At 39.9% G+C, this 26221-nt stretch overlaps 1 protein-coding gene across 1 annotated transcript in view; it reads left to right on the top strand.

Moving 5' to 3' along the window:
* RHOA (ras homolog family member A) overlaps positions 1-26221 on the top strand; it is a 51564-nt gene that overhangs the window by 1580 nt on the left and 23763 nt on the right. Inside the window, exon 2 of the mRNA XM_049861767.1 lies at positions 3039-3117. The gene's annotated coding sequence lies outside the window, so the exon portion shown is untranslated. The remainder of the gene's footprint in view (positions 1-3038; positions 3118-26221) is intronic.

Below are 26221 nucleotides of genomic sequence, written 5' to 3'. Positions count from 1 at the left end.
GTGGTAGATCACTGATGGCTCTTGGGAATGTAACAAAAAATATGATATGGAACTTGCGCTTTGAGTCAGATTTTAGTCCTAGAGACTTATGATCTCTGTTCTCATAAGAGATCTGTGCTGGAGGGAGAAGAGAGTAGGAATATAGCTATCAACTGACTTCATAGAACCAGAATTTTAGACCTGGAAGGAATTTTCAGGACTTGTAATCCAACCCTTTCCCCTCCCTTTTGCAGATGAGGAAACTGAGTCCCAGAGACTTAAGTAAATTTACCAAGCTCACGTATCTTGTTGGGGGAGCAGATTAGAATTTTTTTTTGTAAGGTATTCTCCACGCACTCCCGAGTATCAGGCCTAGAGTCAGCTAAAATCCAGGGCTTCCAACTTAGTCCAGTGTTTTCCACTTTTACACCTTGCTGGTTGCCTTTGGAAACCCTAGTGGCATAGTGGTTAAGAGCTGACCGCTGACCAAAAAGCTGGCAGTTCGAATCCACCACGCGCTCCTTGGAAACCTTATGGGACAGTTCTACTCTGTCCTGTAGGGTCAGTATGACTCGGAATCAACTTGAAAGCAATGGGTTTTTTTTTTGGTTTAGGAGAGTCTAAAAAAATTTGTCAAACAAATTACAGTTCTTTGGCTTTCACAACACTCTCCTCTGTATCTGGGTGGTCCTGTAGCAGTTAAATGATGCAGATAAATGAATGTGCAGGGTGAGTGGCTGGCCTAGTCCTGGCTTTGGGTATTTGGGTCTTCTTGATGAACCAACTTTTTCCAGAGGGGAGTCCAGACTTCCTTTCTCCAAATCCATCATAGTTCAGCCTAAAATGTTATCAGGTAACTGTGGGCCTTTTTGAGTATTGATTTGGAGTGGGTTTGGGAGAAACTGCTCATATCAAGTAAACAGTGCATGTGCATGTGTGAGAGTGGTTTTGTTGTTGGAGTTTTTTCATAGTCCTGATTCTTTGTCAGTTAACTCTTTTAAAAGTTTGTCCTGGTCATGTGGGGAAACCCTGGTGGCTTAGTGGTTAGGAGCTACAGCTGCTAACCAAGAGATCAGTAGTTTGAATCCACCAGACACTCCTTGGGAACTCTATGGGGCAGTTCTCCCCTGTCCTAGAGAGTCCCTATGAGTTGGAGGCGACTCCTGACGGCAGCGGGTTTGGTTTTGGTCATATGGTGGTGTAAGTTATTAGGGGAGTAAAACAGGCAGATCTTCAGGTGTTTCCTGTCCATGGGGTGGGGTCCGACCAAGCAGTGACAGCGGGAGCTGAGGTGCTACTTAGGGTCTTCTTAGTTGTCCTAGAGCGGAGAGATTTGTGTTAACTCTGCCAGGAGACAGGCTGGTATTTCAGCTTTTAAGAGGTTTTTTTAATTTGGGTTTGATGAGCTTTTGTAGATAGCAGCTTGAGTTTAAGCATTACGGCTGCTAGTGATAATGATAAATGGTGCATAATCAGTGGATTTTAAAATGGCCATATATTTGTAGTTTTAAAAGGTTCCTAAATATCGTATTCTCCTTTACTATTTTAGTTTATTCCTTATGCATCTAGTCAGTGGAACTCAGTTTGACTGCATCTTCCATTAATTTAACTAAGTTTAAGCATGTTAGTGTTAAATATATGTATTTTACCATACTCTGCTCTTTGGGGACATGCCCACTGTTAAGTATTTGTGAAATCAATAAGTTAAAATTTCAAAGACAGTTTAAAGTTAGTGAGTACTGTAAAATCTCTATTTCAAGTGCTTCTGTTTCAAGTGACTCATTTTTAATATGAGGTGCTGCAGCATTAAGTGATGGCCTTGTATACTGGTAGTTATGGTAGTCATGTGACTGAAAATCAGATAGACACTGAAGCTGCTCACTCTGGGTGTTGGTCTTTGTTGATACTTCCTCCAGATGATTCTGAATGCATTTTTATAACATTACCAAAATGTGAGAGCTGAGTTTGTAGTTTGTACAAAATGGAGCTTTTTTTTTTTTCTTGAGTGGGTGGGTAAAATAAATATGTTTAGGCATATTTATTCAATTAAAGGGAAATATGGGAACATAAGCACATAATGAATTAAGTTTGGAGTGGAGTAAGTGAAGGGAAAAGTGAGAAGGATAAATGAGATTGGAAAGGTGAGCAGGAACCAGATCATATAGAGTCTTTAGAACGTGGGAAGTTCTTTGGGTTTGTTCTGACATGGGAAGTCATTAGATGTTTTTTAGCAGAAAATGACATGATTTGATGCTAAACAAACAAAACTAAAATGACTTTCTGTGAATAGGAATAGATATGTCCATTCTGACTTTAACCAGCACTCTAATGTTGATCATTTCTTACAAAAATATTAGGATTTCCTGATATTCTGAATTCCTTCATCTAGTGACTTCACCCTGTGTTTATGAAGTCGGTAGTTTTCTGATAGTTATCTTTCTGTAATTTCTCTGTAATGGTTACGTTAAAAAGGAAATGTAATTTGATAAAACAAGTTATTAAATTGTTCATGGTATGGTACAGTAATTCGGAAAAGGGTAGCAATAATGGTTGCACAACATAAAGAAGGTAATCAGTGTCACTGAATTATACACGTAGAAATGGTTGAATTGTTGAATGTTTTGTTATGTATATTTTCACCACAATTGAAAATAATGTTCATGGTAGAGTTTAGGTAATGGAGGTACAGGTGTTCCTTGTAAAATTCTTTCTACTTTGCTGTGTGTTTGGAAGTTTTCACAGTAAAATATTGGGGGAAATTAATTCACATGGAATTCATTGGGCATTTTGATTTTTGCTTTTAAAGGGGAAACATTAATTTATAATATTCAGAAAATAAGGTTGATCCCGTACATTTTGCGTTAAGTGAAAGGAGGCCAAGAATTATATAAATGTGATAAACTGTGTGATATGTCAGTTAGAAATTCTGTAGTCTTTTCTTCTCCTGGACTCTAAAGTACTTAATGGAACTGTAGGCAAGTCCATCTACATCTTGTGCTTTGTGTTTTCCGTGTAAAATAAAGGGACATAATCCATGATTTTTTTTAATGTTTTTGTAGTGCCTTTCATCTGAGAAGTTCAAGGTACTTTGTAGAACTTCTGCCACACAGGCCGGGCATCTCGCAGCACATTTGTAAGGTATGTAAATAGAAGCCTCCTTCCATTTCCCTTTTGCCATGAAAGAGGGGTGCTTATTAATGTACATCCTCTGGAAATGTGGGTGCATCACTTTTTTTTGAAAATAATATTGTGTTCTTGGTGAAAGTTTACACAGCAGGTTAGGTTCCTGTTTGACAGTTTCCACACAAATTGATCAGTGACATCAGTTATATTTTTCACAGTACGTCAACATTTTCTTTAATCGTATTCTGATTTTGTTCCACTTCTAGTACTCTAGTTTCCCTGTCCCCTTATTTTCTCGTCTTTGCTTTAGGTTAAATGTTGACCTTTTGGACTCATACAGATGGTTTTTAGTAGAACATCGATCTGATAGGTAATATCCTTTGTTTTGTGTGTCCCTCTGCTTTTCTGGGGGGGGAGTGCATCACTATTAATAAGTCTCTTGTGTACCAATTAGGTGAGATCTTTATCTTATTCCAGAATTTTTTACTGTAGTCTTATTTTCCTACAGCTCCCTAAGATACTCCTCTAACTTTCTTTCTTTTATTTCAAGCAATACTTCCTTCCTTCGAAGATGCAGTTCCTAACTTCTCTCTTACTTAGTCTTTAAGGAGATAGACTCCATATTACACAGGTACTTGCCTTCTGGATTTGTTTTTCATTAGAAAGCCATCTATCTCCCCTGTTTATCATTTTTCAGTTAGTAGTTGAGTACTTAACCATTTGCACCACCCAGGGATTCCATTCTCTGGGCATATCTAATTATCAATACCAAATGAACCAACTAGAGAATGAAGATCAGAGAGCATTTCTCCCTCTTAACCTGAGTAGTCAGCAGTGGCGCTGGCTTGGGAGGGAACATTGTCAACGGCATGTGTAACAGCCCATCCAGGGGCTAGTCATGTGCTTTGAAAGGGTTACAGATAAGGGGAATGGTTAGAGGTTTCTTAATTTAATTGATTACCATAATAAACATTCTGGTGTGGTCTCATTTTGGCTGTCTCTTCTTGTTCTTGGTTCTGAGGGAGCTCTGTAAATGGAGAACCATGCAAGTTAAAAAAGAAATGTGTGTTCTCATTTGGTGAGATGGACTGCTGGGCAGCGAGGCATCTTGGCTTTAGTTGGTTTTGACCTCCTCCGTGGCATGTTAAGTAGAATGGATAAGCTAATTTGTGGGTTTGTTATGATTCATTCATTCATTCATTCATTCAACAAATGGTTGCTGATTAGCTGTTATACCACACACTGCTCTGGGCCACATCTGAAGAAAACAAAGGTAGTCCCTGCCTTCATTGGAGTGTTCATCCTAGGGGGAGAGACTGATCATAGACTGGTAAACAGATTATTCATGTAGTATAACTTACCAGATGATAACTGCTATTAAGAATAACAACATTTGGAAAAGGGGTGGGGTAAGGAAAATCTACCTATTTTAGGCAGATAGATGTACCTTTGTCACCTTTAGAAGGTGACATATGGTCAGAGACCTGGACAAAAGTGGGAGAAGTAAGCTATACAAAGGATGGGATTGAGTTTTCCAAGCAGAGAGTTTAGCAAGTGCAAAGACCTGAGATGGGAATGAGCTTGCCATTTTTAGGGAACAGCAAAAAGGCTTGAATGGCTAAAGCCCAGAGAGCAAGGAGAAAGAGTGGAAGAAATAAATTGTAGCAGTAGGCAGGGGCCAGATCATGTAGGAGCTGGGAGTTAGATTATTCAGAGTGCATTGAAAGTCATCAAAGATTTTTTATAACGGGAGTGATGCGATCTGATTTATATTTTTGACTGCTGTATGGAGATGAGACTGCAGGGAGGCAAAAACAGAAGCACAGGTATTTTCAAGGCTCTTTTAAGTCTAGTGGCAGATGATAGTAGCCTGGACAGGAAAGGTAACAATGGAGGTGGTGTGAAGTGGTGGGATTCCAGATGTATTATGTAAATGGGTGCTGATGGGCTTTGGTGATAAATTGGAGATGTAGCTTCTTAGGGTTCTGATCCATGGCCAGAGATCAGCCCTATGCAGCTGCTGGGCATAGGGGACACCTGAGCCAGTCCAGTGGAACCTCAGCATGATACTGTGTTGCTGTTCCCTGAGGCTTGAAATGACTCCTCCAGGTAGCTTTAAGTATATACATCAGGGTATTTGTTTGATGGCCTTGTGTATAAGAGGGCAGACTGTGTTTCAAAGCTGGTTTCTCAGTTATTTCTGCATTAAAAAAAAAGAAGTTTACACTTTTGCTTTGTAGGTTTGCTTAAGCGAGATTCTTTACCAGAAATACTGATGGCCCTATAACTACAAAGGTAGTTTTGCCATAAAAGTGGTGTCATATTAAGCAGGTTATCTTATTTCTCTGAACTTCAGGACCTACATGTGTAAAACAAATAGCATCCAATTCGTAGCAGTTTTAGGTGAAATAATGTATAAAGTGGTCAGTGTACATTCATTTTCTCTTTTGGTAGAAACACACGCCCTGACTCTGATAGAGGAGAGGTTTTTTGAAGATACTTTTTAGTGCATTGTATTTTATACAGCAACTGCTTGCCTTCAGAATGACAAGGATTTGATTGGTAGCAGGCTTAAAGTTAATATAAATTTCTTTACTGCTGCTTGACTGATCAGGATAAAAACAGTGTTTTCATGTTCTTGTCTTTTTTTTCTGTTTAACGGTAGGAGTTAGTTTGCCAGTAAATAGCAGAGATGGGACTCTCCAGCAAGTGGACATGAAAGGCAGATTTATTGGGGTGGATATTTTTTTCCCCACTGTTGCATGCTACTACCATCTTTTATGACTAAAAGGTTCTTGAACAACTTGTCATCCATGCCACCCAGCTGCAGCAGGACTGTGGCTCAAGAGTCTTTAATCATGAAGTCAGAAACATTTATTTCCATCATGTACCAGTTACACATACTTCATTTATCTCTTCAGGCTAGTTATTCTTTAGAAATTATATTTTTCATTAATTAAGCTTTCCAATTTTACTAAGCCCACATCCTGACCATAGTTTCCTAAACTTGTGTAGAAATGTTTTGAGCCAGTCTGTCAATTTAATAGTGTGCCCCAGAAAGCTGTCCTCACACAGAAACTGATGGCGTTTTTTGCAAGAGAGAAGAACAAAAGAATATAGACTTTAATTTCTAAAGCCTCTGGCTATTCTAATACACAGGAATCCAGTTCCAATATTTAAAAAAAAAAAAAAAATTTTTTTTTAATGTTTTGTCTTTAAGCATATGGTTGAAAATTCCACTTTGGTTATGTGTGCGTTGTTATTTTTACTGTGTTCTGACAGTTGTGTGTGTACAAGTCTGTATGGTGCTGATGAGTTGGTGGTTCTCTGTTGCCTGTTCTGTGGACTCATAGGGCAAATGCTCTGCCCCTTTTCTGGGGTACTTTTTACCTAACCTTGTTTGCAGTTTAGGCTTTGACAGCCTAAGGAAATAAATTTAAGTTAAAAAGGGTGTTTAATGTCGTACCCAAAACCCAGTGCTGTCGAGTCGATTCCGACACATAGCGGAATGTGTCGTACACATTGTTAACATATAGTTTCTTTTGTCAGGAGATAAATCTTAATACATGATTTGGCAGCTTTGTTGGAAATACCGTCTTCATAGTTTGGTGGAGAAGTTCTTTGCTGGATGAGATCTCTTTAACGTTTACAGTTATTCAGCAGGAAGCTTTTTTTTTTTTCTGAGAATCTGTCTTTTGTAAGCCCTAAGTTCAGAAAAGGAAGGCAATATAGCATCTAGTTAAGAGCATGGAGGCTGGTAGATAGTTAAGTACTAGCTCTGATAGTTAATAGCTTGTGACCCTGGCCAGTAATGTGACCCTTTTGTAACTCAGTTTCCTCTTCTGTAGAAGGGGCATGGTAACAGTGCTATCAGAGTTCACTCAGAATGAAGTGCTGAGCCCCAGTGCCAGACATGTAGCCCTTCAGCTTGTACCATTCACGTTACAGTTTATAGTACCTAATAATCACATGTCTCTCATTTATTTTGGATAGAGTTTTTTGTTTGTTTGTTTTTGGTAGTGCTCTAAGAGCTAATTCTTGGGGGCTAGAGTAAGGTTTATGACTAGGTCCGGGGTGCTTTGTAACAGTGGTTCCCAAACTTAGCTGCACATTGGAATCACCTTGGGAAGTTTTTTAAAAATCACCTGTATTGAGGTGTAATTTAGATACAATAAAATGCTCCCATTTTAAGTGTTGGTTTGGTAAGTTTTGATAAATGCATATACCCACGTAATCGCCGGCCAATCAAGATACCAAACATTTCCTTGAAAGGCTTTAAAATTCTCTCTCTTTAATTAGTTTTTTTTTTTTTAATAAGCTTATTTGTAAACAAATATGCACACAACAAAAATAAAATACAGTAAGGTTTATAATAAAAAACATGTTCTTCCTATCCCAGAGGTGCAGTCCTCCTCCTTTCAAAATACTGTTACCTTTGGGGCTTTAAAAATATTTCACGTGGGGAGCGGAGCAGGGTAGGCAAAGCATGGATATGTAATATAGTGCAAAAGGGTAGAGCGTGAAAAGCAAGTCTTTTTCCCCTCTCGGTCTCCCAGCTACCCAGGTCCTCGCTTCAGTGGAAACCACAGTTAGTGATTCCTCTGTATCCTTCTGGAGATACTGTGTCTATATACATACGTTAAGAGATTTTTTCCTCCTTTTTTATATATGGGCTATAATATATCACACACACTATTCTGCATCTTGCTCTTTCCCCTTAACAAGCATTGTCTTGAGGGTAGTGTAAGTGGGAATTGGGCCGCACACAGTCAAATCCTGATGCTTTTACATCTATTTCAGGTTAACCCTGAAATATTTACATTTTGAGGTAGGTGCCCTTATTTAGGAAGCCAGAAGGTACATGCCCTCAGAAGTGTTCCCATGTTCCCGTTCCCTAAAGCACTTAGGTTTGGGGTGATTTTTACTTAGCAGTAAATCAGAGGCTGTCTTCCTTCTCCTCTGCTTGCGTTCATGTGCCTTAGGCCTGCTGTTCTTGATCTCTGAGAGTCCTTACTCCTGCAGAAAAGAGAGCCTTTGAACCAACATTGACTTGGCAACTGCTTGTCCGAGTAATGACAGTACCAGGCTTAAGCTCCTTATGAGCAAATGGACAGATGGAAGTTTGGGCCCTTTTGCCAGGAGTTTCCTGTGCAGTGTGTAAACAAAACAAATGGCTTTATGTTTTCAGTTTAATTTTCCAAATGTTTAATTGTATTTCCTATGTGACAGGCACAGTCCTAGGTGGGTGAACCTGGAGTTTGTAGGACAGGTTTCTGCCCACTGCACTGGTAGATACTTTCTTCTTCTGACGTAATGAAGCAGTAAGTATTCTGTTCATTTTAGATGTGTACTCATTTAACAAAGCAGGAGCGCCCTGGTATGGAGGGTATTCGAGAAGGGAGGTGCTTATAAAAAAGTTTATGCTTCATTTCAACCAGGTTTATTTGAGCAAGAATTTGTTTCTGTTACTAGCTTAGCACTGTCTGGAGAAAAGCATGTATTTTGACCTTTATTGTCAATTTTATAGTTCTCCTGATACCTGTATAAAAATAATGCATTATAGGGTATCCTTTGAGTTTTTATGGGATTCATGTGTGTTTAGGTTGGGGATGTATGACTTCTGTAGAAAATTGGGATCTTAAACCACTGAAATGGTAACAGTATGTTCTAGATAACTGAAGCTTGCTTTTTTTAAGCTTTAAAACTTGTTTTATTCCTGTAGTGAATGTGTTCTTTTTCTCTGTCTAAAGTGTCTGGGGAGACCCTGGGTGGTGCAAATGGTTAAGCGCTCTACTCACAACTAAAAGGTTGGTGTTTGAACCCACCCAGAGGCATCACAGAAGAAAGGCCTGGCAGTCTGCTTATGAAAGGTCACAGCCTTGAAAACCTTATGGACGCAGTTCTACTCTGCAAAACACGGGGTCTTATGAGTCAGAATCGATTCTGTAGCAACTGGCTTGGTTTTAGTATGATGTCTGGGCCCTGAGCTTACCTCTGTACTGATTGAGGGTTTTCGAGTTCTGCCTTTGGGGTCTATTGCTGTCCTCTTTGTCCTGCCCTCAATGGCACCCCCCTCCCATTTTAACATTTCTGAGCCTGACTTTCTCAGGACTTTCTGTCTTCGGTATATCCTTGACACAGAGTGTACCTCTTCTTTCTCATCCAAGCGTGTATTTTTCTAAACTGCTGTGAACTGAGCTACTGGCCAGTTAGACTTACAGAGTTATCTAAAATAAGATCAGATAAGTTCAGAGGGAGGACCTGAGTTTTAACACTTTTTGTGTTACAGATAATTGAAACTTCTGGTTATATAAGGGTTTCAATTATATGGGAGTCCCTGGGTGGTGCAAACAGTTAATACCCTCTACTGCTAACCAAAAGTTTTGAGTTGAGTCTACCTGAGGTGCCTCGGAAGAAAGGTCTGGCAATCTCTTCCAAAAAACTAGTCATTAAAAACTCAGCGGAGCATAGTTCTGCTCTGACACACATGGGATCGCCATGAGTCAGCACTGACTTGATGACAACTGGCTATGATTATATGAGGTTGAATTTTGAGCTATTAAAGTGTTCTGGGAGGTAGCTTTAGCACTGTTGAATACAGCTGATCTTGTTGGAACCATTTTCTTGTTTTGTTTTAATTGTACTTAGGTGAAGGTTTGCTGGAAACCCTGGTGGTGTAGTGGTTAAGTGCTACGGCTGCTTACCAAAGGCTCGGCAGTTCGAATCCACCAGGTGCTCCTTGGAAACTCTATGTGGCAGTTCTACTCTGTCCCATAGGGTCGCTATGAGTCGGAATCGACTTGATGGCACTAGGTTTTGGTTTTAGGTGAAGGTTTACAGAGGAGATTAGTTTCTCGTTAAACAATTAATACACATACTGTTTTGTGACATTGGTTGCCAATCCCATGACATGTCAACACTCTCCCCTTCTTGACTTTGGGTTCCCTGTTGTCAGCTTTCCTGCCCACTCCTGCCTCTCGTCCTTGCCCCTGGGCTGGTGTGCCCGTTTAGTCTCGTTTTGTTTTATGAGCCTGTCTAATCTTTGAAGGGTAAACCTCAGGGGCGACAATTTTCTTTTTAAAATCTGGGTGCAGAAAATTGGTTGTATAAAATTTCCTTGCTTTTGAAATTTGTTTTTTCTGTAATTTGTTATTTGAATTCTTAACTATTAGGTGCTGTGCCTGTGCTTATATGACAGTGGTTAAGACATGTATGATTCCTGTACTAATGGAGTTTGGCAGGAAGACACTATGGGTGGGTGTGATGAGTGAGGCGAAGAGAAGTGTGTGGTGCTGGGGAGCTGCTGAGGGGCCTGATGTAAGCTGGGAGCTCTGGGAAGGTCTTCAAGAGGTCTCGAAGTGACTTAGCCTTTACTAGGAGGTTATTTAAGTGGGGGCAGGGTGAGTGGGGTGCATTTCAAAAAAAATGAAACCCACTGCTGTCGAGTTGATTCCGACTCATAGTGACTCTATAGGACAGAGTGGAACTGCCCCATAGTGTTGCCAAGGCTATAATCTTTACAGAAGCGGACTGCCACATCTTTCTCCCGGGGAGCCACTGGTGAGTTCAAACTGCTGACCTTTCAGTTAGCAGCCTAGCACTTAACCTCTGTGTCACCAGGGCATGGGTGCATTTAGGGCAGAGGAAAAAAGACAGAAATCATGGCTTAATAGCCTGAGTTTTAGGGTGTTTCATTGTTTTGGTAAGGAGTAGTTATATGCTTTCCGTTTTACAATTTCATAAGTTAGTGTCTTAGGATTTATAGTTTTTCCCTTATCTGCAGTGCAGTATGACATTTCATACTCAGATCTCACCCAAAATATTTTTTTGCACTGCTTATACTTTCTCCCACAAAAACAGATCTCAACAAAACCCATGGTTGGGAGGAAGTTTTTATGTACACTAGGATCATCATTCTTTTCAGTGGAATCCACAGGATTTTTATAACTGTTTTAAAAATTTCACCTAAGTTTTTCAAGTTTAGTTTCCAAAAGATTGGACAGTTTTTGCTGATGTGATTGTCACCTTTATAATACTGATTTATAACAACTTATTTGGAGGAAAAAAGTTTCAACTTGATAATGTAATTGAGGCATATGGATGGCAATGAGATAGTTAAATGTTATCAACTCAATAACTTCTAATCTGCTGTGTTTACTTTTTTTTCCCTTCTAAAAATTTCTGTTTTTTGTTCTGATTTGTTATTGAGCCCCTAGGAAGTGAATTGTCTTTCTGTTCAGTGTCCAGTGGTGTAATGAATGCAGTAAAAAAAACTGAAAGTTAAATCATGTCCAAAGCTATGCTGTATTAAATGTTGGTATTTCTTGGGTGGTTGAGAAATGGTAAAATGCTTGCTGTAATCATCACTTTCTTGTGCGTAATTAGCCCCTTTGAAGAATTATGAGGTAAAATTGTAATTATCTCAAGCACGTTGAATTAGCCATTTTTAAAACTGTGATTATTTTATCTGCATAGAAATTTATTCATTTTCTTTCCAATATGCTGTAACAATCTTGATTCGGCAGAAGAGGCATAGTTATTTAGTTGAATTATTTCTACTTTTATTTCTTGGCTGGAGAACTGTTCTGTGCCTGTTTATAATAAATGTTTGGTTAATAAATATCTGTATCGAGGGTGTTAGGAAGTAGTGTAGCTACCTCTTACCACCTCATATGCCTCTGGTGGCTCCTAGTCTGCCAAAAATAAGCTAAAAATTGTCCACAGAGGCATATTTACTGAGAATCGAAGAAAATAAAAATTAAGTACAGGTAGTGCTCGACCTAACACTATGTTTGAGTCAACGATGAACAGCACTTACAGTGTACCTACCTCCAGGAGACAGCTGTGATTCAGCCTATGGATCGAGGTGCAGTGCCCCCTCTAAGGCATACTACCTATGCACTATGTTTACTCAGGCAGTAGCTGCCACAGATGGTGGTACGGTAACATTACCCGATTTCTGGAAGAATTTTAATGTTCTTCAGTGTATCTGGAACATCACATCTTCCTGGGGGGAAGTTACAGGAAAATCCATGCAGGGGATATGGAAAAAATTGCTGAGTTATGTAAACGTGCTCCAGGCATTTGATCAGGATAGTGTGATGGAAGAGATGGGTGGAAAAATCGTCCGTATGGCAGGAACACTGAATTTAGAACTTGATATTGCTGTTGTGGAACAGCTCATAGATCACAAAGAAGGGGAACTGACAGATCAGGACTTAATGGATTTTGAAGAGGAAAGAAATGCTGAAGAAGAGAGAGAGAATGAAGAAGAGGAAAGGGAGAAGTTGTCAGAAAATTTTTACAGCGGAAGGATTAGCTGAAGTTTTTTCTAAACTAAATTAGAGGCTTTGGCTGCTGGAAAAAATGGACCTAAATGTTGATCACTTACTTATAGGCAGATTTGGGAAGCAGCGAGATGTTACTGCAAGATATATGAAGAAAAAAAGAAAAGTACCATACAGACAATTCTCACTAGTTTTCTGACTGGGAACACCATCGCCATTCCCAGGGATAATCCAAAATGATCCAAATCTGCCACAAGTGGAGTTATTACTACAGCTGATAAAATGCCAGCGTCATCCAACTCTTTAGGGTTGGAGTGAATTTTTGTGATTTGTGTATTGTTTTTATGTATGTATGTGTTAAGAGAAGCCCTGGTGGTGTAGTGGTTAAGAGCTACGGCTGCTAACCAAAAGGTCAGTAGTTCAAATCCACTAGCCACTCCTTGGAAATACTATGGGACAGTTTTAACTTTTTACTCTCCCCTGTTTTTTTTTTTTTTGTAGTATAGCTGTGAGTTGAAATTGACTAGATAGCAATGTTTTTTTTTTAGGTATTAAGATATACCTGTAAGTTTATATGTAATGTTTGTAACCCGTGAAGACAAAAGATCGAATTTATAAAGGCACTGATAATAAAAGGCAAGATAATGAAAACTTAAAAAAAAAAAAAAATTCAACTTACATCAGAACCGGAATAGAACCCTGACGTAAGTATTGCAAAATGTGTAATCCTTAAACAAATTATCAAAATAAATTAGCTAATTTAAGATGGTAGAATTGAGATTACTGTCAGCCCTATAGTTTGGCTTACATATACATCACACCCAACCTCTGGTACACCTCTCTGACTTAAAGGTTGTTTTGTTTTGATTTCCCATGAGAAATACCTAGAGGGGCTTAGTATACTTCTCTGAGATAATAGCCTGGTTACCAGTCATGGAAAAATCAGACTGAAGACACTGGAAAAGGTGTCTTAAAAGTATTGAGAAGTGTGTCTGTGTTTGGGTGTAAAACAAATTAGCATTGGGATAAGGGCAACTGCAGTTTAGGAAGTTCTGAAAACTACAAAGGCAAAACCTGACCTGAACTGATGAGAGGTTGTTTCGTCTTTATGCTACTTAGCGTTAATATTCGTTTATTTTACCGAAGAACTGTTAAACCGCTGAGTGTGTTACATAATATTTGGCATTTGTACCATTATTACTTTTCTGAAATCTGAATTTAGAAACATCTGACCCCAAAGTTTTAGGACAGAAAATTGTGGGGGATAAGCAAGAACAGAATGGGATGTGGTATATGGACTTCGGAAAAAAATAATTACTTGCTAGCCTGGTGAAAGTTTCGTTTTAGGATAAAACATCATTATTCAGGTCAGGCCATGACTTAGGACATAGTCAAGTTATGATGACCCACACTATGACGTTTCTTTTTTGTGTGTGCATCTTATCATTAGTAATGTGCAGTACCTACAGTGTTGTAGTCCTTAATTTGCTGATGTTATTCTCAGTTCACTCGTAGATGTTCCGTGTTGTGATTTATAAAGATACTGATAATAACAGGCAGTAATGATGAAAAATTTTTTTAATGAGGTATCTTACTTATGTTAGAACTGACTTACGATGAAATTGTCATTACGACAGAATTGTCAGAACGGAACCAATCGTAAGTTAGGACTACCTGTGATCTTAAAGTTCTGGAGAGAGAAATTTGAAGGAAGGAGTTGCTGTTTATTCAAAGTAAGACTTAAGTAGTGATGACATACACTGACGTACATTGCATGCTTACTATGAGCTCTTTTCTTGTAATGTCTTATTTAACCTTCATACCTACCTTCTTGAGAAGATTCCATTATCACCACTTGAGAGATGCGGAAACTGGTAATAAAAGGGTGAAAAGCTAATAAGTGATAGAGGGTTCCAGTAAGTAATAGAGCTAGGATTAACTCCCAGGCAGTCTGGCTCCAGAGTCTCTGCTTTTAAGCACTATTGTAAACTGTAACTGAAGATTTCTGGTGGAACTTTTTACTTTGGCTGGTCTACATAGGATCTGTCTCTGTAATGAGTATTTCTAGTTTTATTAATTTATACGGTAGATTCTGTATGCGTGTGAGACACACACCCAGCATGGGACCAAGGATTTGAGGAAACTCAAGTATAGTGAGTGTTTCGTTAAATAAGGTTGTTGGTGGTAGTGTTTTGGGTGGGACCAAAACAAAAAAAACCAAACCCAGTGCCATCGAGTGGATTCCGACTCATAGCGACCTTATAGGACAGAGTAGAACTGCCCTTTGGGTGGGAAGGGGAGGTAAATCAGAATCACCTGGAGCTCTTTGAGAATGCAAGTTAGCTGGCCGCTTCCAGAATCTGCCAGTCGGGTGGAAGCTGGAGTGCATGTTGTTACACCTTCCTCTACCTGCAGTCCTTCATCGTGACTAGTCACAAGGGAGAGATACAGTGCAGGAGATGCACAATTTCCAGGCCCCTTGTTCCGCTAGAAACCCTGGTGGCATAGTAGTTAAGTGCTACGGCTGCTAACCAAGAGCTCGGCAGTTTGAATTCGCCAGGCGCTCTTTGGAACCTATGGAGGAGTTCTGCTCTGTCCTGTAGGGTCGCTATGAGTTGGAATTGACTAGATGGCAATGTGGTTTTGGTTTTGGTTTTAGTCTCTTCTGCTTAGAAACACTAGAGTGCAAGAAGGGAATGCTATAGGAAAAAATCATTATGTGCTGACCAGTAAAAGTTTCATTTTAGGAAAAACAGTATATTTAGATAACCTTGAATCTGTTCTAATTTATGGAAAAAATTATTTGCAATCTTTACTTTAGCTGTTAATAAATTATTTCTGATCCCTCTCCAAAATGGATGAAAAATGAATTGAGGTTGAAAACTGCTGCTGTCTAGGATATTCCAAAGGTACTGTCCTCTTCTAGGCTCTTTGCTGTATCTAAGATGGTAAGAATGATGTCCATCCCCCCGCCCCCCCCCCGTCTTTGTTTCATATATGAATGTAGACACCAAGGAGTTTTATATACAATGGGTTGTTACTTGCAGGTCTTGTTTGGAAAGAAGTGACTTCCTATTTGAAGAATGAGTTTTAAGGCCAATTCAGAAAAGAAGGGAAGTAACTTAGAGGAAGTAAAATTGAAGGCTAATGACTAGTTTTAGTAACTTGAGCTTTTGAAAGTTTCCTTTCAAAACAGTTAGAAAATTAACTCTTTCATATGCTAACACATTTTTATCACATTAACTGAAGGAGGCTAGGGTTTTTTTTTCTCCTTAATTTAATCAGTGAACGCATACTTCTGTTCATGCTGTTTTTGACACTGCAAGACAGAATATAGAAATGAAGTAACGGTTCTTTATTGACGCTTACAGATAATAGTATCCAACAGCAAAGCATCAGTTGTTATGTGCTAGGTATTTTTTCTGAGTATTTTCTTATATTTACTCATTTAACAATTGCAACTAACCTGTGAGGGGTGCCATTATTTTCCCTGTTAGTACAGATGAGGAGGTGGAGGCACAGAAGGGTTAAGTAATGTGACCAAAGTATCATAGTTGCTTTGAACTAGAGCCTTCTCTTTACCAGTGCAAACAACATTATCAAGTGATGTAAGGTTACATAGTCATATGGGAAACAGCATGGAATAACCCGAGTGCTGTAGGAGTTCTGGGGTAGCCAGGGAGGCCTCTGTGGGGGAGGGTATGCTCTTGACCTTAAAGGAAGTAAAGGGAAGGGTTATGAGTGGTAGCAACTGTTGTGGCTTGAGTTACATTCCCCAAAAAGAGATGTTAAGTCCTAACTCCTGGTACTTGTGAATGTGACCTTATTTAGAAATAGGATCTTTGCTGATGTAATTAGTTAACAGGAGGTCATACTGGAGTAGAGTGGGCCCTACTCTATCTGACTGGTAGTTCTCAACTAGGGGCAGTGTTGCCCCCTAGGAGACATGTGGCAGTGTGTGGAGATATTTTGGTATGTTGCAGCCGGGGGATTGCTACTGGTAGAGGCCCTGGGATGGCTGCTAAACATCCTACAGTGGCTATGAGGTGGTTATGGAGGCAGAGATAGGAGTTACACAGCCACAAGCCAAGGAACACCTGGGACCACCAGAAACTAGAAGAATCAAGGAAGGATTCCTCCCCCAGATCCTTCAGAGAGAACATGGCCCTGCCAACACCTTGATTTCAGACTTCTAGGCACCAGACCTATGAGAGAATAAATTTCTGTTATTTTAAGGTGCTTACTTTGTGATGTTTTGTTACAGTAGTACTAGGAGACTAATACAACAGTGTTCAGTGAGGCTAGAACACAGATAATCTTGTTTTATCTTCTTGCATGGAAAGGGGGATGGCCAGTCTTGGTTAGCCTAGGGAAGTTGTATGAGGGAGAGGGCATACCTGTGTCCTTTTTTTTGCTAAGCATATGATATGGACCCTTTCCTTAAAATGCTGTCTTTATTTCTCTTGGCATTGGTTCTCATCATACTGTTCTCTTCACATATCTCTGGCTCCTTCATGCCTACCTCTTGTTGCTAGGAGTCTCTGTGGTAGATCACTTCCCCTCCCCATTCCACACATCTGAGGGCTGTGGTGTTTTTACCTGTAATTACAGCTTACCTGAACACTAATTTTTTCTGGCTGTTTGGGGAGAATGTATATGCAGTGTGGGAAGGCCTCTTAGAGTATGCCCATTCAACCTCACCTTCTGTTAGTCTTCTGCCTCCTCCTGGGCACTCTTAGGCCCCCACCGTGGGTTTCTCATCCCCACCCAGTTCACCTTCCAGCCATCTCCCATGCTGCAGCCAAGGCTGTCTTTGTAAATCACAAATCTGATCATGTCATTCCAGTGGTTTGCCCTTACAGAATAGAATACGGTCTGCTTAGCTTGACGTTCCGGATCCTCCAGTCTAACCATTACCTATCTTTCCATCCTCATTTTCTAACAGTCTTCTCTCCAGGTTCTTGTATCTAAGGTCATTGTGGTCATTTGCCCCGGCTATTCTCTTCAACCTGTCTGAACCACCACTTCCTAACTCCTTCCAGGGACTTGTCCTCATTCTTCAAAGTCCAGGTCAGATGTCACCTTCTCTGAAGCCCTCAGGGAAAATTACTTGCTTTTCTCTCTGTTCATATCAGAGAGGATAAACTTCTGTTAGAGCACTTATTGCCTTATGTTGTTTTTCCAAAGAGTATCTTCCACATGAGGCTACATCCCTAGCACCTGGATCAGGGAATGTCTCATAGAAGACTCTTGGTCCTGCTTATGAATAATTTAGGAATGAGGGAAGTCTTACTTAAGGGTGTTGAGGAGACATTTACACTTGCTTCCTTTGAAAGGGTTTGAAGTTGAAATTTTATTTCTGTATGCAGCATCCATAGTGGATTTTGTTCGTTCTTTCAGCAGACATTTTGGAGAGTCTGCTGGTGTCTGGCACTACCTGCTTGGCCTTGGTGATACAAAGATGAATAAGACTATCCCTACCCTAAATTGGAAACCCTGGTGGCGTGGTGGTTAAGAGCTACCGCTACTAATCAAAAGGTCTGCAGTTCGAATCCACCAGGCATTCCTTAGAAACCCTATGGGGCAATTCTACTCTCCCGTAGGGTTGCTATAAGTCGGAAATGACTTGAAGGCAACGGGTTTTTTTTTAACTCTAAATGAGCTTGCAGTCAAGTAGGAGTCCTGTTTAAATAGGTATAATAATTTTTTACAGGTGTGAGGCTATTCACAAAGGAGGTTGTGTGGGAAGGATGAGGAAGTAGGAGAGGTGATCAGGAAAGATTTTGCGGAAGATGTGGCTTTCATCATCTTGAAAGATAATGCATTAGTTTCCTAGGGCTGCTGTAACAAAATACCACAACCTGGGTGGCTTATAAGAACAGAAACTTTTTGTCTCACAGTCCTGGAGACTAGTCCAATTTCAGGGTGTTGGCAGGGCCATGTTCTCTGAAGGCTCTAGGGGAAGATCTTTTCTTGTCTCTCCTGGCTTCTGGTAACCTCAGGCATTCCTTGATTTGCAGCTGCAGCAAGTCACATGGCAGTTTCCCCTCTTCTGGCTGTGTCTCTTCTCTTTTATAAAAACACCACTATGATTGGATTTGGAAACCCTAGAGGTGTAGTGATTAAGTGCTACGGCAGCTAACCAAAAGGTCAGCAGTTCGAATCCACCAGCCGCTCCTTGGAAACTCTATGGGGCAGTTCTGCTCTGTCCTGTAGGGTCGCTGTGAGTTGGAATCGACTCGATGGCAATGGTTTTTTTGGTTTATAATTGGATTAGGACCCACCTCATGTTAACAGATAAGTCGTCAGGCCTGTTTCCAAACAAGGTCATGTTCACAGGAACTGGGGTTAGGATTTCAGCATTATCTTTGTCTTCTAAATCAGTGTACAAACTTGGGCCTACTAATCAATTTTAATAGTTTCTGGTCTTACTGCTTTTTATGTAACTTTTACTAATTTTGAAGTGTTAACTGTTGGAGTTCTGAGACAGAAGAGTTGCTTCCTTGACTGTGCTCCTAAGAAGCACTTAGGAGCACTAAGAAGTGTCATGACCCTTTTTAGGAGAGGAAGAACTCTATTAAGGATATGTGGCTGGAAATGCAGCCTGCAACTCAAAACCTGTGCTTGTGTAAGTTTGTGTTTCCAGAATGGGCCTAGCGTATCTGAGGAGCTGGATAGAGTAAAACTAGCTGGCTCCTCCCAACAAGAGGGTAAAAAAAAAATTGAGCCGGCAGGATCTTTATCAGTTCATTAGGAGGGAGTGGCTGATAATGATTTCTCTTACTCCTTTTAGCTTTTCTGTAGAGCAGGATTTCATAGCAACAGGAGAAAGAAACTCAGGATCTAAACTTTAAACAAACACTCACAGCCTTACTAATATCTTCCTTTCTTCATCTTTTTTTTTTAATAACTAGCTTTTTTTGGAGTTATAATTCATATACCATACAGATCACCCACTTAAAGAGCAAAGTGCAGTGCAGCCATCACCACAGTCATTTTAGAACTTTTTCATCACCCCAGAAAGAAACCCTGTTGCTCCATTAGCAGTCAAGCAGTCACTCCCCATTTCCTCCTCTTCAGGCAACCACTGGTATACTTTCTGTCTCTGGATTTGCCTATTCTAGGTATTTCATATAAATGAAATCATACAATGTGTGGTTTTTTGTGACTGGCTTCTTTAACTTACATAATGGTTTCAAGGTTCATCCATAGTGGCTCATGTTATCAGTAACTTTATTCCATTTTATTGTCAAATAATAATTCCATTGTTGGTGGACATTTGGTTGTTTCCACTTTTTGGTTATTATGAATAGTGCTGCTATGAACATTGGTATACAGGTTTTTGTGTGGACATATGTTTTCATTTTTCTTGGGTGTATACCTGGACTCCTGGTGGTGCAGTGGTTTAGAGCTGGGCTGTTAACCAAAAGATTGGCAGTTCGAATCCACCAGCCACTCCTTGGAAACCCTATGGGGCAGTTCTACTCTGTAGGGTCGATACGAGTCGGAACCAACTCTACAGCAACGGGTTGCGTTTGGTTTAGGCGGATACCTAGAAGTGGAATCGCTGGGCCATAGGGTCATGTTTAACCATGTGAGGAACTGCCAGACTTTTCCAGTGTTTCTGTATCACTTTACATTCCTACCAGCAATGTGTGAGTGTTCCAGTTTTTCTGCATCCTCACCAATACTAGTTATTATCTGTCTTTTTTATTATAGCCATCCTAGAGGGTGCAGAGTGGTTTTGATTTGTATTTCCCTGATGGCTAGTGATGTTGATTGAGCATCTTTTAATGTGTTCATTGGCTATTTGTATTCCTTCTTTAGAGAAATGTTGATTTGGGTCCCTTGCTTGTTTTTTAATTGGATTACTTGTCTTTTTACTACTGAGTTGCAGGAGTTCTTTATGTATACTAGATACAAGTCCTTTGTCAGATAGTATGATTTATAAATATTTTCTTTCATTCTGTAGCTTGTCTTTTCCCTTTCTTGATGGTATTCTTTAAAGCAGAAAGGTTTTTTAATTTTAATGAAGTCCAATATTTTTGCTTTGGCTGCTGGTGATTTTGGTGTCGTATCTAAGAAACCATCACCAGACTCGTGGTAACGAAGCTTTGTGCCTGTGTTTTTTTTCCTAAGAGTTTTATGGTTTTAACTCTTAATATTTAGATCATCGATTGATTTTGAGTTAATTTTTGTACATGATATGAGGGTTAGGGTCCAACTTCATTCTTCTGCACAAGGATATCCACTGTCCCTACAACATTTTTGTTGAAAAGACTGTTTTTTCCTCTATTGAATTGTCTTGGCTTATTTGTTGAAAATCAGTCGACCATAAATGTGAGGGCTTGTTTCTAGATTCTTAATTCTATTCCATTGTTCTATATGTCTGTCCTTATGCCAGTACCACACTGTTTTGGTTTCTGTAGCTTCGTAGTAAATTTGGAAATCAGGAAGTGTAAGTCCTGCGACTTTGTTCTTTTTCAAGATTATTTTAGCCGTTCTGGATCCCTTGAATTTCCGTACGAATTTTGGATCAACTTGTCAGTTTCTGCAAAAAAGCCAGCTGGAATTTTGATAGGGACTGTGATGAATCTGTGGATCAGTTTGGGGGTGTATCGCCATCTTTTAAGGAGCCCTGGTGGCACAGTGGTTAAATGCTTGGCCGCTAGCCGAAAGGTTGGCGGTATGAACCCATCAGCCGCTCCATGGGAGAAAGATGTGGCGGTCAGCTTCCATAAAGATTAAAAAAAAAAACTATCGCCGGCGAGTCTGACTCATAGCAACCCTGTAAGACAGAGTAGAACTGCACTGTAGGGTTTTCAAGGAGTGCCTGGTGGATTCAAACTGCTGACCTTTTGGTTAGCAGCCATAACTCTTAACCACTATACCACCAAGGTCTCCATAAAGATTACAGCCTTGGAAGCCCTATGGGGCAGTTCTGTTCTGTCCTTTAGGGTTGGTATGAGTCAGAATCGACTCGACGGCAACAGGGCTTTTTTTTTTTATTTGTTTTTATTGCCATATTTACAGTATTGAAACTTCTGAACCTTGAACATAGGACATCTATCTGCTTATCTAGGTCTTCGTGTGTGTGTTTTCTCCCTTCCACTCTTATTCTTCTTGCTTATACCTAAGAGTCATAAGCATTTAATTAAAGGTGGGAAAGCCTGTGTCCCATCACTTTGCAGAAGATGTCAGGGAAAAGACCAGGAATAGCAAAGACTTAAATAATGCTGTTAAACACTATTTACTTTAGATGAACACATCTAGTCCTCAAAACAGTTCTCTGAGATAGGTCCTGATATTCTTGTTTTACAGATAAGGAAACTGAAGCACAGAGACTGAGTTGTCCAAGGTCACACAGTAGCCAGTAGGAGGAAAACTGGGAATTGAACTTAGCAGTCTGTTCTAGAATTCATATTCATAAGCACTTCACTGTTTTGTCCTTTTCCTCTTCCCCCAAATATCAAGAGAAGTAACCCTGCAGCTTTCAGTCTCCTTTGCCTACCAGGCAGACTTCGGTGACATTGTGAAAGATTCAGTTAGTTAATACATAACGTGGGGTTATTGATTAGTCTGAATATTTTTCTTCAACTTTGCTAATTGAATTTTTGATGTATTTGATCAAAGGTCATATGTTAACAAACTTTTAATCTCATTTGTGTCTAGATTTAGTGTGAATAATGTTTTTAAAAACCGTATGTTTATTTCACATTTTACCCAGTTTATTTTCTACCCTTTCACGATGTTTTGCACACATTTTTTTTAGAATGCTATTTACATACCAGAGGAAGAGAGAGTGCCAAATGTCAAGGATTTTTGAGTGGCTCTGAATTCACCTCTTGGTTCCTAGTGTATCTTAAGTCTATTTACTTTTACTGGGGACAGATAATGTCAAGCAAAGGATGTGGCTTTCTGAGCTTCAGGAGGGGATGCTATAGAGAGACTGATAAGTGATGGCCTGCCCTTTTCACACTTTTTACATGTCTGATTGATTCCCTGAGGTGACTACAACCTATTTGCACTCCTGCCTGCTTTGCTTATCTGTTTGCACAGTGTGAGAGTGATCTGTCCGTTACACATTTCTCAGCTATTAGAGTGGCTGCTGGCTGCCACACCTTGTCTTCATAGGTGAACCACAACTATGCATTAACGTGCAGTTCTCTGCATTTCACATAGCAATCTTTGGTGATTTCCTCATATTTGTGTGACCATGATGTTAACTCATATTTATCTGAACAGCTTCTTAAAGGCCCCTGGAGCTGTTCATTTAGCCTGGAGTTTCGTATGCAACATTCTAGAATCTTCCTAGATTAAATTGGATCGGAGATTAAAAACAACTGCTCTCTTGACCAGAAGCAAATATTGTAAGGCACTGATGCTTAATTTAGTGCCCTGTAGTTTTAAACCGGAGTTCCTGGATGGCACAAATGGTTAAGGGCTGAACTACTAACCAAAAGGTTGGCAGTTCAAACTTACCCACAGGCAACTCATAAGACAGGCCTGATGATCTGCTTCCAAAAGCTCACAGCCTTGAAAACCCTCTGGAGTGCAGCTCTGTTCTGCATACATGGGGTTGCCATGAGTTGGAATAGATTCAAGGGCAACAGTTTTAATCCTTTAATCATTAGTTCTCAATTAACAAAATATTATAATGCTATTTAATGCAAATATCTAGCCACACCCTTCCAACTTGCTGCTGTTCCCTTAAACTCTAGTCAGTTTAAGTGGTCCCCAGACATTCTGCATCAGAACTTCTGGGGGTGCAGCCCCTTAAACAAGCTCTCCAGGTGATTCTGATGTATGCTAAAATTTGAGAGCCTCCAATTTAGTGTATGTGTAGCTTTATTAAGGAAACCCTTGTGGCGTAGTGGTTAAGTACTACAGCTGCCAACCAAGAGGTCAGCATTTGGAATCCGCCAGGCGCTCCTTGGAAAGTCTGTGGGGCAGTTCTACTCTGTCCTATAGGGTCGCTATGAGTAGGAATCAACTCAAAGGCAGTAGGTTTTTTTGGCTTGGTAGCTTTACTATAGGGGTAAAATTAAGCCGTTTTTAGTGAATCTTATATTCTCCTAAAATCTTTTTATCTGCTTCCCAGTGATAACCTGACCTTCTCTAATAATCTTTTGGCTTCTATTACAAAATCTCAATCTACATTTTTATATGTATTTTATTTCCCCAGTAGGACTGAACTACTCAATCCAAAGTAATTCTTTCTTACAAAACAGGCCTTCTGGAATGGCCAATAAAGACATGAAAAGGTATTCAGAATGATTAGTCATCAGAGACATTCAAATTGTAAAAACAGTGAGATACCACTACACACCCACCAGCTGGACTAAAATTTAAAAAGCATTGTCTGATGAAAAGCAACTGGAACTAGCATATACAGCTAAAGTTGAATCTTCTCTTGGGTATATATGTTGTTGTTTGCCATCAAGTCAAATTTGGCTCATAGGACCCGATAGGATAGAGCAGAACTGCCGCATAGGGTTTCCTAGGGTGTAGTCTTTATGGGGGAGGGGGGCAGATCGCCAGGTCTTTTCTCCCGTGGAGCCACTGGTGGGTTTGAACTGCAGACCTTTTGGTTAGCATCCGAGCAGGTAACTATTGTGCCACTGGGGCTCCTTAGGTATGTATAGGCCACAGAAGTGTATATGTAAGTGTACCAAAAGCTACAAGATTTGTCAGAGCAGTATTCCTAATAGACAGAAATACTCAAATGTCAGTAATAGAGTAGATATATACATTGAAGTGTATACAAATAGCAGACAGAACATAGCAATGAAAATAAGCCAATTGCTACGTGAGGCAACTTGAATGAATCTCTGAAATATTGTTAAACAAAGTAAACCAGGCCCAAACAAAGGTTGAAATTTAAGCCCAGGCAGATCTAATCCATAGTGAAAGAAATCAGAAGAGTGGTCATCTTGCAGGGAGGAGTGATTTAGGAAGGAGGCACAGGGGAAGTTTTTGGTATGCTGGTTATGTTCTGTTTCTTGATCTTGGTAGTGATTACATGGATGCACTGCTTACTTTGTGAAAATTCATTGAGCTGTGCCCTCTTCTGTGTGTATGTTTCACTTAAAAAAAAAAGATTACCCAAAAAATTAGCTCCTGGAGGGTTAGTTCTTTTACTTCTTTCTTTGTGTTTTGTATTGTGGCTTTGTTTATTTTGCTTCCCCGCAAGATTTTAAGATCTTCTGAGAGTTAAGTCTTTGTTCTCTCTTTTTTGTGTGTGTGTGTGTGTATCCCCTAATGTATTTATATGTATATATATTTTTTTTTCTTTATTTTTTTGCCTTGCACAGACTGAGTTGTTGGGGAGCGACTGGGTAGTCAAAGAAGATTCATAGGTTCATTTCTTAGGCATGAATCATCTGGGTGTGTATTTAGGTTTTATAGGCTCTTATGAAATGCAAATACAGCTGAGAGAGTTGAGCCTGTCATTTACACTTTCTGTATTATTATTACAGTCTCTTGATTTTTCTTACACCTAGCTGAGAGGATCACTCACAGAATTGGAATTTATACTGTGATAAAGATTGATTTGGGAAGGAGGAGTCACTTTCAGAAAGACCATAAATCGGCTACCGGCTGGTTGTTTGCATTCATTACATTTAGGAAAGTAACTGTTTCCTTCTACGTGTGTTTTCACTTCGTTGCTATAAATTAAAACTTTTCGGGATTAGGAATAAGGCAGCAGTTTATATTCAGGTTTCAGCATTACCCTATTGAATCATCCTCAGGAAATGTCCTCACATGGATGAGTGGGTAAAGCAAAAGATCTCCGGAACAGCCTAAGTTGTTTGGATGTGCTTAGGTTAAATAAGGTTTAGAGCAGGCCTTTGAACCGGTTCTGTGCAGTTTAGTCATGGCCAAGGAAGCGACACCAGAACAGACCCAAATTTTAAAAATTCGGGTGAATTGGAACAGGAAAAATTACAGGTGTAAGAAGAAACTTAATCTCCCTCCTAGAAAACAAGGGCAGCATAGGCATTGCCATAGCAACCAAATCTCTTGCCCGTCATATTTTGCACAGCGGTGGAAACATTGGTGCCCTGCTTAAAGATGGGTGGCTGACCACTTGGCTTTGAATATGTGTTGCACTCCAGTTTTGTTTTTTGTTTTTTTTTAAGTGATATTTTATTGAGTTTTTGGTGAAAGTTTACACAGTAAGTTTCCCATTTGACAGTTGCCACACAGATTGTTTAGTAACGTTACTTATGTTTATCACAGCGAGTCAACATTTTCTTTGTGTTCTGTTTGTTCCATTTCCAGTACTCTGGTTTCCCTGCCCCCTTATGATCTTTGCTTTTGAGTAATGGTTCACCTTTGGTCTCATACTGATGGTTTTTATGGGTAAGGAGCCCTAGTGTCACAGTGGTTAAGCACTCGGCTGCTGGTTGGTAGTTCAAACCCACTGGCTGGTCCACGGGAGAAGGATGTGGCAGTCTGCTTCCGTAAAGATTTCAAACTTGGAAACCCTGTGGGGAAGTTCTGCCCTGTCTTGTAGGGTCTCTGAGTCAGAACCAACTTGACAGCATCGGGTTTGGGTTTTTGGATTTTATGAGTAACACCCTTTATTTTGTGTGCCACTCTGCTGTTTCATTAAAAGGTGATTTCAGGGGATAGGCTCAGTTCTAGGTATGAAGAGTGTCTAGGGCGATAGTCTCAGAGAGTCCTCTGTACTTTACTGTTCCAGTTTTCTTGACCTTTTAAAATGAGAATCTGAGTTCTACTCTACATTCTTCTCCATTCTATCTGGGACCATCTTTTGCGACCCTGGTCAGAATGGCCAGTGGTGGTAGCCAGGTACCATCTAGTTC

The sequence above is a fragment of the Elephas maximus genome, chromosome 20 (assembly GCF_024166365.1).
Source record: "Elephas maximus indicus isolate mEleMax1 chromosome 20, mEleMax1 primary haplotype, whole genome shotgun sequence".
Classification (NCBI taxonomy): Eukaryota; Metazoa; Chordata; class Mammalia; order Proboscidea; family Elephantidae; genus Elephas; species Elephas maximus.
Note: the sequence above shows the minus strand (reverse complement) of the source record. Positions and strands in the feature narration are given on the sequence as shown.